This window comes from Galleria mellonella, unplaced genomic scaffold (genome assembly GCF_026898425.1).
Source record: "Galleria mellonella isolate WM207_F2 unplaced genomic scaffold, CSIRO_AGI_GalMel_v1 utg99, whole genome shotgun sequence".
Classification (NCBI taxonomy): Eukaryota; Metazoa; Arthropoda; class Insecta; order Lepidoptera; family Pyralidae; genus Galleria; species Galleria mellonella.
In genome coordinates, this window is record NW_026442184.1 from 4,882,274 (window position 1) to 4,896,492 (window position 14,219).

Genomic DNA, 14,219 nt, shown 5'->3' on the forward strand with positions numbered 1-14,219 from the left:
GTTGTTTCCTGAGGCTTTGTCCGCGTAAATAATTATATAAAGCAGTATCTCATATGTTCAGTTAGGATATAGTCTACCAGAGTAATAAATTTAATTAAAATCCGTTTAGTCATTTAATTGTATTTGAGTAACAAACATACAAATATTGTTATTTTCATAATAATATTAAAAGGAAATACGGACTTAATCTTATGTATGTATTAGATAAACCCATGTATAAGTATAGTATCAAAAGATAATAGTAGGAATATTAACTATTTAAAGTACATATACACATATGTATAAAATAATGAATATTTCGTTTATACTCAGATAGACAATGTCCTGTATTAACTCGGAGAAGTGTTTTTGTCCTGGCTATTATCTTACGAGTTTGCTAATAGAACAAAGAACAAAGTATTTTTATTTATTTATTTATTTATTCTTTATTGTACACAGAAAAAATTACAACATATATATATAAAATAAAGATGTACAACAGGCGAGCTTAACTCTGTAAGAGTTCTCTTCCAGCAAACCCTGAGTGGAAAGGAGCATTAATTATGTAATTATTAAAGTATGATAATAATATATGCATTATTTTTTATCTAATTGAGTTTCGATTTTCTCTTGTATAACTTCATCTCTTACTTCAATGTGACCTCTGTCTTTATGTAAAACATAATGAAAAATTTATTTCTTATCTATATTTTGTAGAAAATATAGGATAAAGTATAATATTTTCTCTTTTATATTGTCATATAAGAGAAATCTTACTAAACGATACCGAATAGGATATTATGTTATTTGGATTATAGCCCTTTTTTTCATTTCGCTTCAACTACCTAATATAAAGATGATGTAAGTACAAATTTGCTTACAAATCCTCCAAATCTGATTCAATAAGCATATGATCTTATAGAATCAGATCGTTCAAAATGATCTTTAACTGAGCTCTTACTTAAAGCACAAATAACATTATAATTGCTTTACCACGTCTTGCTGCATTGCCGAGTCTTTTTGCTCCTAATATGGTAATTGTAAAAGCTTATAAATATGTTAAGATAATTGTTACTTAATATTGCTTCAATAGTTCAATGAGTTTAAATGAAATTTTGTATAAAGACTATTATTCTAGATTGGCACATACACTACGTTTTGTCTCAAAGTCGTTGTACATAGCAAATTAGCCGCTGATCAAAATTTATAATCTTTATGCTCCCATTCAAGCATAATTGTGTAACATTTTTGTGAACTTTCACATAATATTAGTACAATTTGGGTTATTGATCTTTGTAGATAATACTTCAAGAGAGTTAATAATAATTAATGAAATTATGCTACACAATGATATTTGTGATTGAATTGAATCGAATGAGTTTTTATCTGAATACATTGTCATTATTTATCCACCTACGCCAAAAACAAACCAAATACGATCATCTGCAACGGCTCCAGCATGTTTTATGTACCAGATGTCAGCCACAACACAGACTTTCACCTTAATTATATGCAATAATATTGCGATTCAAGCGTTTTTGCCAGTCTCAGCTTTTAATAATTTGCGCGTTTAATAAAATTTGATTGTAATATAAAGTGATTATGTTACTTGTGAAGTTTTAAATTGTAAAGAGAAAATGTATATTTACTCTTTGATAAAATAGTTTTCCTTCTTCATCTTACGGGAAAATTACTATCTATCGCATTTCGACCTATTGAAATCTTTTGTTCTTCTCCCTATCTTAAACCAACTACCACACTGTACTACCTACTTGTAGATTTTATTTATTACCTATTAATGTTAGTTTAACATATCCATCTATAGTATTTTGATTTTGAATAATTTATATTTTTAAGAGACTTATACTTTTCAGTAAGTCACAGTTGCACATTAAGTTTTCGATTGACTTGGATTTCTTTCTTTTACAGTGTGGTTAATGATAGGGGTCCTGTCAAGACTCCCTTGATGTATCATGCCTTTGGTCTATCTTAGCTATTGTTTTTTTTTGTCACATCTTCAATCTTATGGTTCATGAATAATTTTGAATGCAATAGACCTTTAAGTTCTCTACTTTATTTGTATTATTCGTTTTAAATATTTATCTGATGACTAATACCGACATTATCAGTACTACAACAGATTTAAAAAAGAGACAAAAAATTTTAATCACGAACGAAGGACCTGTTTTTTAAATCAATTACGGAATACTGTGACTTAAAAGCATTACATCATAAGGATTGTATCATCCGAGTAATACTATCTGTTGATGTTAACATTGATATCTTGAAGAGACTGTTTACCAATAAATGATAAGCAGCTTAATTGTCCACCTTGGAATATAATATTTCACCAATTCAATTAATCGATTCGGTGAGATACGAATAGTTACTCAGACTTTTATCTTACACTTATCCGCATACATTTTAATGTAAACTAGGTTTTACTTGTTTTTTATTGTTAGTGCAAAGTGTTTTTTATTATTACTAGGAATAAAAACATTGGAATAAATATATTTATTTATATTGTACTGAGAATTGCATAGTTTATCGCGGTTTCTTTCAAATCTCCGATGTCCAGAACCGGCTTCCGTATGACGTGTTCAGCGCGACTAATGGGCCGCTTCGTATTGCCAGTAACGTTCCTCGCGTCGCGCCAGCAGGTGCATTTCAAAACTTTTTTCCGTTGTTATACTTACGGCTCTGACACCTAGGATTTTAGGTCGTCACACGTGTTGTGGTGTGAAAATTATGCCGGAATTTTGGCAATTTATGTGACCTGATTATAACATTTCTATTCTAAGGTATGTATAGTTTTCACTTGTGATACCTTTTTTGCTTTAATCTATGTTTTTATTGCACTAACTTGCGTAACGAGGAACGTTAGTTAGGACCTAATTGATTAAATCGAAAGTCGGAAAATATCGTATTGACTTACTTTCTTCTGTTGCTCTCAATACAACAAATTATGTATTCCACTTGTAATAATATGTTTATAATCTGTCAATTTTGTTTTATGGTGTGCAATTAAAATAGTAAAGTATTGATTATATTCGGGATAATTACCAATTTGTTTTCTCGTGTTTCTTATTTAACCTATATAGTTTATTTTCACAATATTACTTAAGAAATGGGCGAAAGAACGCAATGGCAAAGGCTGTTTATGTCCAAGTTTTATTAATCTCTGAAAGTTAGTTTTCAATTACAGTAATAATAAAGGATTCTTTAGAAGTTATAAGAAGTTTTTTTTTTAATATTTAGTTATTTCCCGCGTAAACTCCATTCCCATAGAAAAAATGTCCTATATTATATAAAGATCAATAGTTTTCTGCTAAACGAATACTTAAAAGAATTTTTAAAACGTATTCAGCAGTAATTTATCTAGTTCCAGAGGTCGTCCCCTAGATAAAAGATAAAAAGAGTTTGTGTACATGTAACAAAGTTTCTTTACCTTTTCGTAATATTAGTATCGACCATGAAGTTTGTTTGTTATTTTTACAGCAGCGCCTCATATAATCGAAGAATTAACCCCATTGAGTCTTATAATAATTTATTTTTATAGTTTTCTCCTTGTTTGGATGTTATTACGTTATCGTAGTTTAAGCTGTGGTGTTGCAATTACTTACGTAATAAAGAATGTCAAGATGTAATTGATTAAGTCGTAAAAGGTATTAATTTAATTTTCTGTCGTTTTCTATTGCTTTTAGATAAATTATATTCATTATGTGATGATTTTTGTTTGTGACCTACAATAAAAACGGGAAATTATTGATGACACCTCCTCTACGATAAAGTTAGTAAATTATTTTTAGACATCTACCTACATAAAAGTTATTTGCGTTGCCGTAATATCCACTTAATATCTAGTCATGGCCTCAAAGGTTACGAATACAATAAACATAGCTAAAACGGAGATGTCGCGTATTTAAATAGCCGTGTCGTTGAACCTTATTGTGGGCTGATGGATTTTGTTAGTAGATTAAAGTAATAGGCATAAAGATAGTTTTTGTTAAGATTCATTGATAATGTATAGTTCCGCCTGAGTGGATATATTCCCTTTAACAGCTATCATGTCATATTACGCTGTATGTAATGATAATTAATCTATACCAATGTATCTCTCGGATATTTTAATTTCATCTTTTACATCAAATATAGTGTCTTTTGTTTCCTCCGCAAGAACATTAGAAGAAGAGCTGTCAGTCATCATTTTAATATACAAAGTGAGTGTTAGGATATTTTGACTATCGCACTAAATCTTTTAAACAGGGGGTTAACACAAAAGAACCCATTGGCTCGACGTACGATAAATTATGGTTTGGCCCCCAAAGTAAATTAAAGATAAGATAAATAGATTTGTCATCATTGGGCTCCACTTTACTTGTTGCATGAAAGAAAAATATTCAAATGCTAGCGTGTCTCTTTATTCTGAATCTAAGGCGGTTGTTATTTACCTGGAAACTAGAAATCGCGATGACACACATAAGCAAGACGTGGTGTCTTGTCTAAGCACGCAACTTTATATCAAGGCCGATGTAACTGTGTTACCACGAGATAATATTTCAGGTTTTGTTATCATATAAGATAAAATATGATTGTTCTGAAACCAAATAATACAAATATATCTACTAACATTATTTCCCTGCTTTTGTTTCAATCGACCTCAAAAACAAGGAGGTTCTCAATTCACTCATATTTTTATGATTATTACCTCATATATCAATTGTAAAAATTCTATATTTATTTAAAAGGATATGCTGATAGATTGGTCCTATAGAAATATTATCAAAATTGGTTCAGGAGTTTAGTTTTTAAATTAACATAACTGTTTTTGCCACAATTGAAGTCTGTTTATTTTCGTGGGACACAATTATTTTTTATCAATTTTGAAATTGATAGTCAATCTATTCACTATATATTTCATATATCTTCAAGAGTCCTCCATTGTTGCGATTCTTTTCAACTGCAAGAGAAGGAAACCTTGAAATGATACTTTATGACTTAATAAACAACTTGACCACTGTGTTAATAGTTGGCTAATATTCCATGCTGATCAGTGGGGATATTGGTGGTCAGTTGTGAAGATAAATTATTTAAAAAACAATATGTATTGTCAGCATAATATGCAATATCAGTATATTTCTGCAAATATGCATAAATGACCCACTCAGAGCGTAGCTAAAATCTGGAATAATTGTCAACGGTACGAATCTAAATATACACGTGATTCGGGCCGGGTTGAATCATCTGTTGTTTTAAATACAACTGCTGCATATCTTAATAAATAAGTATGTTTGTCAAGAAGCTTTAAAAAGTAGAATAATTAAAGTGAATTAGCATCGTCTCTTCCGCGGATTAGCGATTTCTGAGATAATTTTTGCTTTGATACTGTTTAACGACCGAATGAATTTATTACTTGATTTTGTTTCTGCACGTGACATCTTTAACTCTTCTTAATTTTTTTAACGTACGTATACGCTTTCAATGAAACAAGCCAAAATTATATAAGTAGATCGTGTGTGTATCGTTGCTTTTTAAAATATTAATTAGTTTACGAATTAATATATAAAGCTATATTAAAAATAAATTAACGTTAATTAAAAAAATACTTTAATTACAGAAACACTTTAATTACAGAAACACTTTAATTAAAACACTGCGTTGATTAATTTTAGTCAGACTGTAATCCCAATCGACAAGTAATCTTTGTATTAAGTTTGAAGTGAAAATGCATATTGTTAATTGGGTATATTCGAAGTTCCTAAAACAACGCTGCAGTATCCAAAGCCGTGTGCCAAAAAACCAAGTCTTCTTGCCTGCAACATCGTATAAATTTAGCAAAATCCTCCAAGGCGAGACTGGCTTTCGATGAAATCCGGTCTGACTTTACTTTTATTTTTGCTGCTATTGGCTCCATGCAAGGCAGTATTGCTCATTACTCGACATCATTGCAGGCACTAAAAATGCATACTATCCCTATACAATAGACTATAAAAATTAAATATTTTCTAGAATTTCAGACATACCAGAAAATTATAGCTAAGAGCATAATTACGTATTTATTAACCATATACTGAGGCTCCGGTAACTGTGTTTTTATGTGCACTTATCTAATTTTACTGTTCTTATATTTATATCTATCTATATCATTGACGTCTTTATTCATATTAGGTTTAACCGTTATCGCATCAATGTAGATCATGTTGGTAACGGTACGTAATACCGATTCTTCAATCAATTTGTGTATAAATATCGAGATTTCATGTCATGTATAATCGTGGTGAAAGGATTCCGTACTGCGTCTAAAAAGTATTAGGTAAAAGACAAGAGAAATATTAAAAAAGAAAATTTTTGTCGGTTTTTGTTTTCAAAATATCATTTTCCTTGTTGTACACTTTTAGTAGTCGTTTCTGAAATACTAAACGGTATTTTTACATGTTCGCTGTTAAATTATACTGAGTTTATTTCTGCAGTTATAAATCATTTTAAGAAAACGGGTTGACAAATAAATGCGCAAGTGCAAATTCACTTATAAAAGTATTCCATTATGGTATCTAGATACAAAATAATGTAAAGTAGGAGCAGCATATTGCATTTTCATTGTTGTATGATCTCCGGTCTGTAAACATACGTCGTAGTTTTGGTTTCATGTCACCCGTCAGAGCCGTTATTCCTTTGATCAAACAAGTATGTTTGGCTTGCAAAACCTGTGTTTCGAAATGTACTACATGTTCTCAGTCCATTCTTAGTGAAGTAGCTCTTATTGCATCGGCACAAAAACTTGAAAGAACTGACTCATTCATTCTTCATACGTTATTTATATTTTTTTTATCACATTTTATACAGTATTTTTTTGCATCAATATTATCGATTGATTAGGTCCTGTTATATTTGACACTGGTTTCTGATGCGCTCATTATTAAGTATATTGTGAAATATTCTCTAGCAATATATTAGAGGATAAAAGTATACGTCTTATATTTGTCCAAATCTATTAACTGTTTATTACAATTAGTAACAAAGAATCTTTACAAACACTGCATTTCATAATTGTTAATTAAATTTAATTCTACGTAATATTTGCTTACTCAGTGGAAATTCAATCTTAAGACGTCATATTTACAACATCATATACTGTTTAAACAAAAAAGAAATCCTTGTCTGGAACGAGAAAGAAATCAAGTTTAAACTTTATAACCTGAGCCCGATGATTCACGCAATCATTTTCTTTTGTGTCTTGTTCTTGTTACGTATGATTATTTAGGGGAAACGATAAAACTCATTTAGATTTTGTGGGATCATATCTTATTTTTTAAGTAAAGAAGTCATAAATATTATATGAGTTGAGTTTATGTAACAAGAGCGAGGAGATAGGGAGAGGAAAGTCCGCGCAGCCGGTCGTTTGTATCTATCTTTCTTTGCTTTTTGAGTCAGGCAAATATTGACATCGGGTATTATCATCCGTTACGTGTGACACCAGCTATGTTTAGACTTAATTCGCTTTCAAATGGGTCATACTGTTTGAGTAACAGGTACCTATACGATGTATTACATCCACGTTGATATTTAAGTATTTTGGGGTATCACGATAATTGACAATTGTATTTCTTCCTGAAACAACATCAAATTTTAAATTAAGACGTATGTTGGTAAAGTGGGTTTGGAAATCAATATCTTAAATTATTACTTCGTTTAATTTGATTTAAGGGTTATCCACTTTCAAGTTTTGTCATATATGTACTTATAGATATTTTTTTATATATCCTATTAACAGCACTAATCGGATCTATAGAATAGATATTATATAGATATGGGACTTAATGAATTTATTAGAAAAAGTATATAAGCTTCGATTTGAGAAATTTAATTTCTTTCGAGTTAATACCATTGGTCACAGATATTCTTTCTATTGTAAAAGAAAATAAATAAATAATGGAACTACTGAAATAAAAAAAAAGAAAATAGATAAATTAAGATTACTAGTATATCATAAATTGCACATCCAGTTATTATAATTTTTTTCTAAACAACAAAATGCACTGTGTTAGTATGAACACTGGAAATTATGTAGATGCTGCAATGTTTAACTTACTAAAAATAACTCTTAATTGTAATTATTATACATATTGCGTAGACAGTTCTGAAAACTTATTTTCATTATCAGAAAATTACAGGTTATTTTTCTCTTTATGTGGAACATTTATATAGATGTCCACTAATATATTTAAAATTATGCTCTTGTTCTTGAAATAACATATAAATTGCAATTTATAATTTAGGGCATGTTTGTTTTAAATGGCAAGTCCATTTATTTGATTTATATTATTTCGCTTCAGCAGCGTCCTTCGGGGAATTCTAATAATAACTTTGCTACTTCAACTGCAACTGAAACCATTTCAGTGTCCTTATTTTACATTTGTGTTAAAACAGTATTATCTGGAATTCGTATTAACAATCATATTCGTAGATATATTAAGCATTATGTTTTTAATATTAATCTGTTTTAATTTTCATTGGAAGGTGGTTGTTTATTTAAATTTTATTTTCTAGTAAAAATAAAAGAAGTCGCTTGAAAAGATTATTACGTCTTAGTCATTGATGTAATATCCTGCAATCCAGCATTATTCATTCTCTCTTTCCGAATTAGCTATACAAAAATTTTATTAATAATTGAGTTTGAATAAAAGAATTTTTGTTTTATATAACTATATGTAGGTATTGAATTTTTTTATTATTTACCTATACATTACATAGTACAATAATTGCTACCACTTGGCCGGCTTTTTTTTTGAACCGATTATCGTTCGTAGACCGCGCGCTATGCGGATACTTGTGTAGCGTGGTTCACCGGCATAAAACGACATAATCGATGCATTATGCCTATGTGTAACAAGCGGCGTGTGAATTAGACTGAGAGATGCACGCGATGCGAAAAAAGTGGGTAACGTACCGTAGTTCGAGAGTTCGGATGTCAGTGATGACTACTCTGTGTTTTAATACCAGTAGAGATGCATGTCCCGTCTTCGCACGAGCAGAAAGAAAGATAAATTAGTATTTTGTCTCAGCTTTAATCAGTAAATGTTTGATATTTTGGGTTACGTTATTGTAATTTTCGCAGTGATCTCAGATTTTTTCGAAAATAATTTGTATATTATTTTACGCGAGTAACATTGACTATGTTACCCGTTAATGATCTAGCTTTTCTATAGGTAAAATAGTTTTTAAATTTCAATGAGTATTTTTTGAGTTTATACATTACAAATAAACAAACAAATCCTTACTTTTTATAAATTTGTGTAGTGTTATTTACATTAATACTAGTTGTAGCAGATTAACACTAGTGTAGCTATGAAAAAAGTGATTTTTTGAATTACAAGTTTTTATGTAATTGCCATTATATGATGATATCTTATCAGATAGTTATAATGAGTTACTTTGAAATTCAACGTTGTATAGGTACGTTACCTATCGTTCGTGTGGTCTTGGCACGGCTAGTGATCCCGGCATAGAAAATGTCAACCCTTTCCCATGGGTGACGTAAGAGGTGGCTAAGGGAACTTAATCGTCAAGGGATAGGCAGTAACATGCTTTTCAAAACATGACCAAAGCCTAGCTGCGGTTGTCAACCCGCCTGCCAAGCGTGGCAACCAATGGCAAAAGCCCCCAAGGGGGAGACCTATGTTCAACAGTGCACAGTACAGCTTATATCATCTTAGGTACCTTATCAGAGATATGAACATCGAAATAATTAACACCTGTCATCTTTGTCCACCTTTAGTTCCACTATCTGGAGTCGAGTCTTCTCATATTTTTGCGCCAGAATATTCTATCTCGGGATGTCGTTTCTTTCAACCCACCAACCATACTGACATTGGTTACGCGTACATTTGAATTAATAGTAGTAGTGGCATAATCAAACTTCAATTAAAAAAAAAGTGTGCAGTAGTAAAAAAACTCTACCGTAATGCAATAAAAAGCAACAGTTGAAGTAATTAAATAAAATAGGTAAGAGAATTGTTACTTTCTTGTGTCTATTGTTTATTGCATTAACAAAAAAAGGTATAATTTTTAATAATTGGAACCCTTTCTAATAATGTTTTTGATATCCACCATTTTTAGTTACGGTTGATTTCGCTTATTCTCAAACTTAGTCTAGATTTCATCTAACGTTAATTACATGCCAGTTTTCAGCTTGATTGGTTAATAACTGATGCTACGTAGTCATTATCACTTCTCAGATCTATTAGAGAGTTTAGAGAGTCTAGATTTCATTAATAACGTATTTCACAATAGAATCATGAAGTATATATTTATTATCTGTAATCTACAGTTATGCTTACGTGAATTAGGTTATATAGTAGGTGTCGTATGTGCTAAAAATTTAGACAACAGAAACAGTATTTATCGAAGACAAATTTTTACGTGATATTCTTCGTGTGACTGAGATAAAAAATAGTCTTTTTATTTTATATCACTGAGGTGGCAAAAAGCATACGGCCCACCTAATGGTAAACAGTTATCCGCCATAGCCTATGAACGCCTGCAATACCAGGGGCATAACGTCCGCTTAGCCGACCCTGAAGAAACCTCTTTATCCTTTTTTATTTTGATTTCCATCCCAAATTTTACGATATTACAAATTTCACTACGACCGACAAAAAGAGAATTTATAGAAAAGTACAAACAAAGTTTATAGAAAAACAAAGAAACCGTGTGTACAGAGATTAAATTAGGTGAAATAGAATCGCTGTGTAACGATGACAATTATATCTAAACATGGCGTGTGGCAAATTTTAATAATCAGCATTTTCTGAATTAATGTATAAACGGTTTTTGTAACATTTAGGCAAGTAGTGGTGATACGTTTATTTTTTATAAAAACCGTTCATTCGTTAAGTGATTTTGAATGAAATGTGGTAGAGAGATCATTTTCTAGTTTGTCACGTACTTATTCCAATTCCAATTTAGACTGGAAAAATCAATGCAGCTATTTTAATACATGTTTAGATTGTATACATATGAATGAAGCAATCTATCGTAGGTGTTTCGAAAGGTATCTGCGAAGAAATATCGACTGATAAGATTTTGACAAATTCTCCAAACCCACAAGGCGCGTGACGCCTACAGATATGTCTTGTCATTTACAAGTACAACTCATGTTTTATATGTGCCCGAGGTTTCGACAATGCTGTAGTTAATACTACCCTCATTTCTCGTAACATACTCTGATTATACTCGTACTAACATATCTAGGGTAAATTTTCGTAAACAAAACTATCGTTATATGTTAACAAAAACCCCCATGTGCTAAGCTATTTATTCATTATTTGTTAGATTAATTGCATTAAAAGTATACAATATACAAGACTTTAAGTCAGGCTAATACTATAATAATGTTATGTTGCAAAATCTGTTCTCGTTTTAAAAGTCGTTTTTAAAAAATGTTAATCATATCATCCGTTAACTGTCCGCTGCTGAACCGCAGTTAGGCTTTGGTGATATTTTAAGATGAACGCTGCTGCCCACTCCTAAACTATTAAGTTTCTTTAGTCGCCTCTTACGACACCTACGAGAAAAAAGCGTTAAGCCACTTCAGAAATAAGGATTTTCGATTAAATCGTTATATTTTGTGTTATATTATATAATACGTATGTTTACCATCTTTGAAACAATTTTTATAATTCTTTTAGCTTTACATAGTGTTTTTTTTTTTGGCCTTATTAATTTTATCGAACGAAAAACTAAATAGCGATTGATGTCTTGTTTTTCTTTTTTTTTTTTTGTAGAGTAAAATTTGAAAATTTTAAAATTTTCTACATAAACATTGTTCACTGTGGTATCGTCATTCTTTTATATTACTACTTTCTTTTATAAGTTTTGAAGACAGCAGATGCTACTCAGCATTATTACTGTATAAAATTCTAAGTTTTCAGCACGTACTATTTAGTGATGTCTGGTAGTAAAAACGAGACATATAGATGTCTACATTATTATTTATCAATACGACTAGTAATGTTGAGTTTAACCCAATCTGGTCTAAAATACCATGGTACCCTTTAATGCGTTGCCATTACTGAAAATGTTTTGTGTGTATTCTGTAACCTCATTGTAATATCTCACCTTTTATATCCATATACAACATATATATGCATATAAAATAGCTGTTTAGCCGCATAATCTCGATGCATCAGAGGTACACCTGCAGATGCTTGTTACAAATACTGAATTTTTTATATTAACTATGAATTAAGACGCTAAAAAAATTGTAATACTTAATGTATCCATGTCGAGTTTGGTCTAATTTGATTTGTCTTAATGTGTATTTGGGTGTCAGATAGTTTGATTTTATGGAACTTGAATATTATCATGAATTAATGCCAGTATTTATGTTATATATTAGGAACAGCTAGTATGATTATGTCCCTAATTCCGATTCAATTATCACAAATTTTTTTTATAGTCGATTTGATTTACTCTCGTGTTAGTCCTATATTAACTTTAAATTTATCGTTGTCGTTGTTATTTGCGAAGTAAAAAGCTGTTTATTCTGAAGCAAGATGTATTTCTGAAATGTGATTTTACGTTCTACCTTCTAATTTTAATTTATTCATCGGTGTATTCATTCATGTTCACGATTCTAGTTGCTTTCTTTTTTGCAGACAAATATGCACTTGTCGATTATTTTGAAAAATCGATATTTAATTTTCTCTCCGCATTATCATCACTAGCAAAGCGCAGAAGTTATCGTGATAGTTTTCGAGTTTGCAAAAGTGAAGTTTGCATTTGGTTGTCTAGAGTCTAGACTGCAGAATGACTTTTTCAGGGTACTAGTGGGAAACGAGCGTAGATAACATTTGCATTACCCAGCTTTTAGCTACCTAGAAAATGTTTGAATAAGATAAATATGAGTATTATTAAGTTAGTCGATATTACTAGATAGATGCTCTAATTCTGATGGTTATTATGTGATTTTTATTCAATAGATTTTTTTATAATCTATGTACAGATAATTTCTTTAATTCAAATGGATTTATAAGTATTTGCGTCTTTAGGCTGTATAATATATTAGATGATTATTTGTAAATTAATATAGTAAATTTCTTTCTATACTAAAATTCGCTTTCAATATCGGAGATATGGTAATTTGTTTTTGTAGTAAGGTTTCTTAAAAGCACATGTGTATGTTGTTGAGATGTTGTTTGTTAGCATAAGTCGTAGTGGCAGCTTGTTGATTTACATAAATGGCGGGTTTTGTTTTCTTTTTCGCATTCCATCAATGAAAGGTATTAGTTCAGATACCATTATCTAGAAATTCTAATTTAATCATTTGTTGTATATCTACTCATGTTGTTATAATTATATCTTAAAAATTAAGAATAGTTTCAACATGAAACCAGTTTATATTTATAGCTTTGAGTCGAGCGAATTGAAGAGTTAATTACGTTGACCACGATACTGTTGTCACCACAGACTTCAGTGAAGTCCGTCCAGTAGTTTTTGCGCGATGTAAGCGCTGCACAAATATGGGTTAGTTACAGTTTTATTATACTCGTCTGGCTGTTTATCGAAGACAAATATTGAGAAATGTATGTTACGATATTGACAGTAAATCAATGTCATATTGATATTGTCATTTTGTGGACATCAATTACTTATCTCGACAACTCGAGTATATTAACTCCACGTGACATGTAAGTATTAAATTAAGTACAATGTCGATACGAATTAGTTTGCCGTCAACTAGGTATGTAATATCTAAGACCCGTCGAGGTCGTAGTTTGCAGCACGGTTGCGTCAAAGTGCCACCTGTATCCAGCCAATGTAGCTATGCAGATATAACCTTAAAATGTTAAGGTGAAAGGTCGACTTTCGCAAAGCATTAGCATTAAAATGAGGCATTTGTTATATCGATGTTTTTTTTTCATACTGACATCCAGAGGAATGTGGCTAACGATATGAGTCAAATGTTGCTATAAGATGCTAAAGAACGAGGTTAGTCGAAGGTGCCTTTAAATGTCGCACGCTGGCTATTGTGACACTACTACTATTGTGGTGAAAGTCGCGGATTCGGAACATGTATTTGTTTGTATTTTTAGAGTTCAGCAACTAAATGCTCGAAACGTAATTTTTCTTCGTGCCTCTTTGTCACTTAGTACCATATAACTGAATAGTCTATTTTTTTATCTTTTAGGCTTTTTATTTATCTGTGTAATGAGTATAAGAGTAAACGTTTTCTGCAAGGA

General features: G+C 30.8%; 1 protein-coding gene across 3 annotated transcripts in view; it reads left to right on the top strand.

The window, feature by feature from the left end:
• Window positions 1–14,219, top strand: part of LOC113521302 (uncharacterized) — a 132,788-nt gene that overhangs the window by 10,319 nt on the left and 108,250 nt on the right. The window contains exon 1 of one of the 3 annotated variants that reach the window (XM_052902943.1): window positions 2,630–2,780. The exons of the other annotated variants lie outside the window; for them this stretch is intronic. The gene's annotated coding sequence lies outside the window, so the exon portion shown is untranslated. Of the gene's footprint in view, window positions 1–2,629; window positions 2,781–14,219 lie in introns of those variants that run through there. 3 annotated transcript variants of the gene reach the window in all.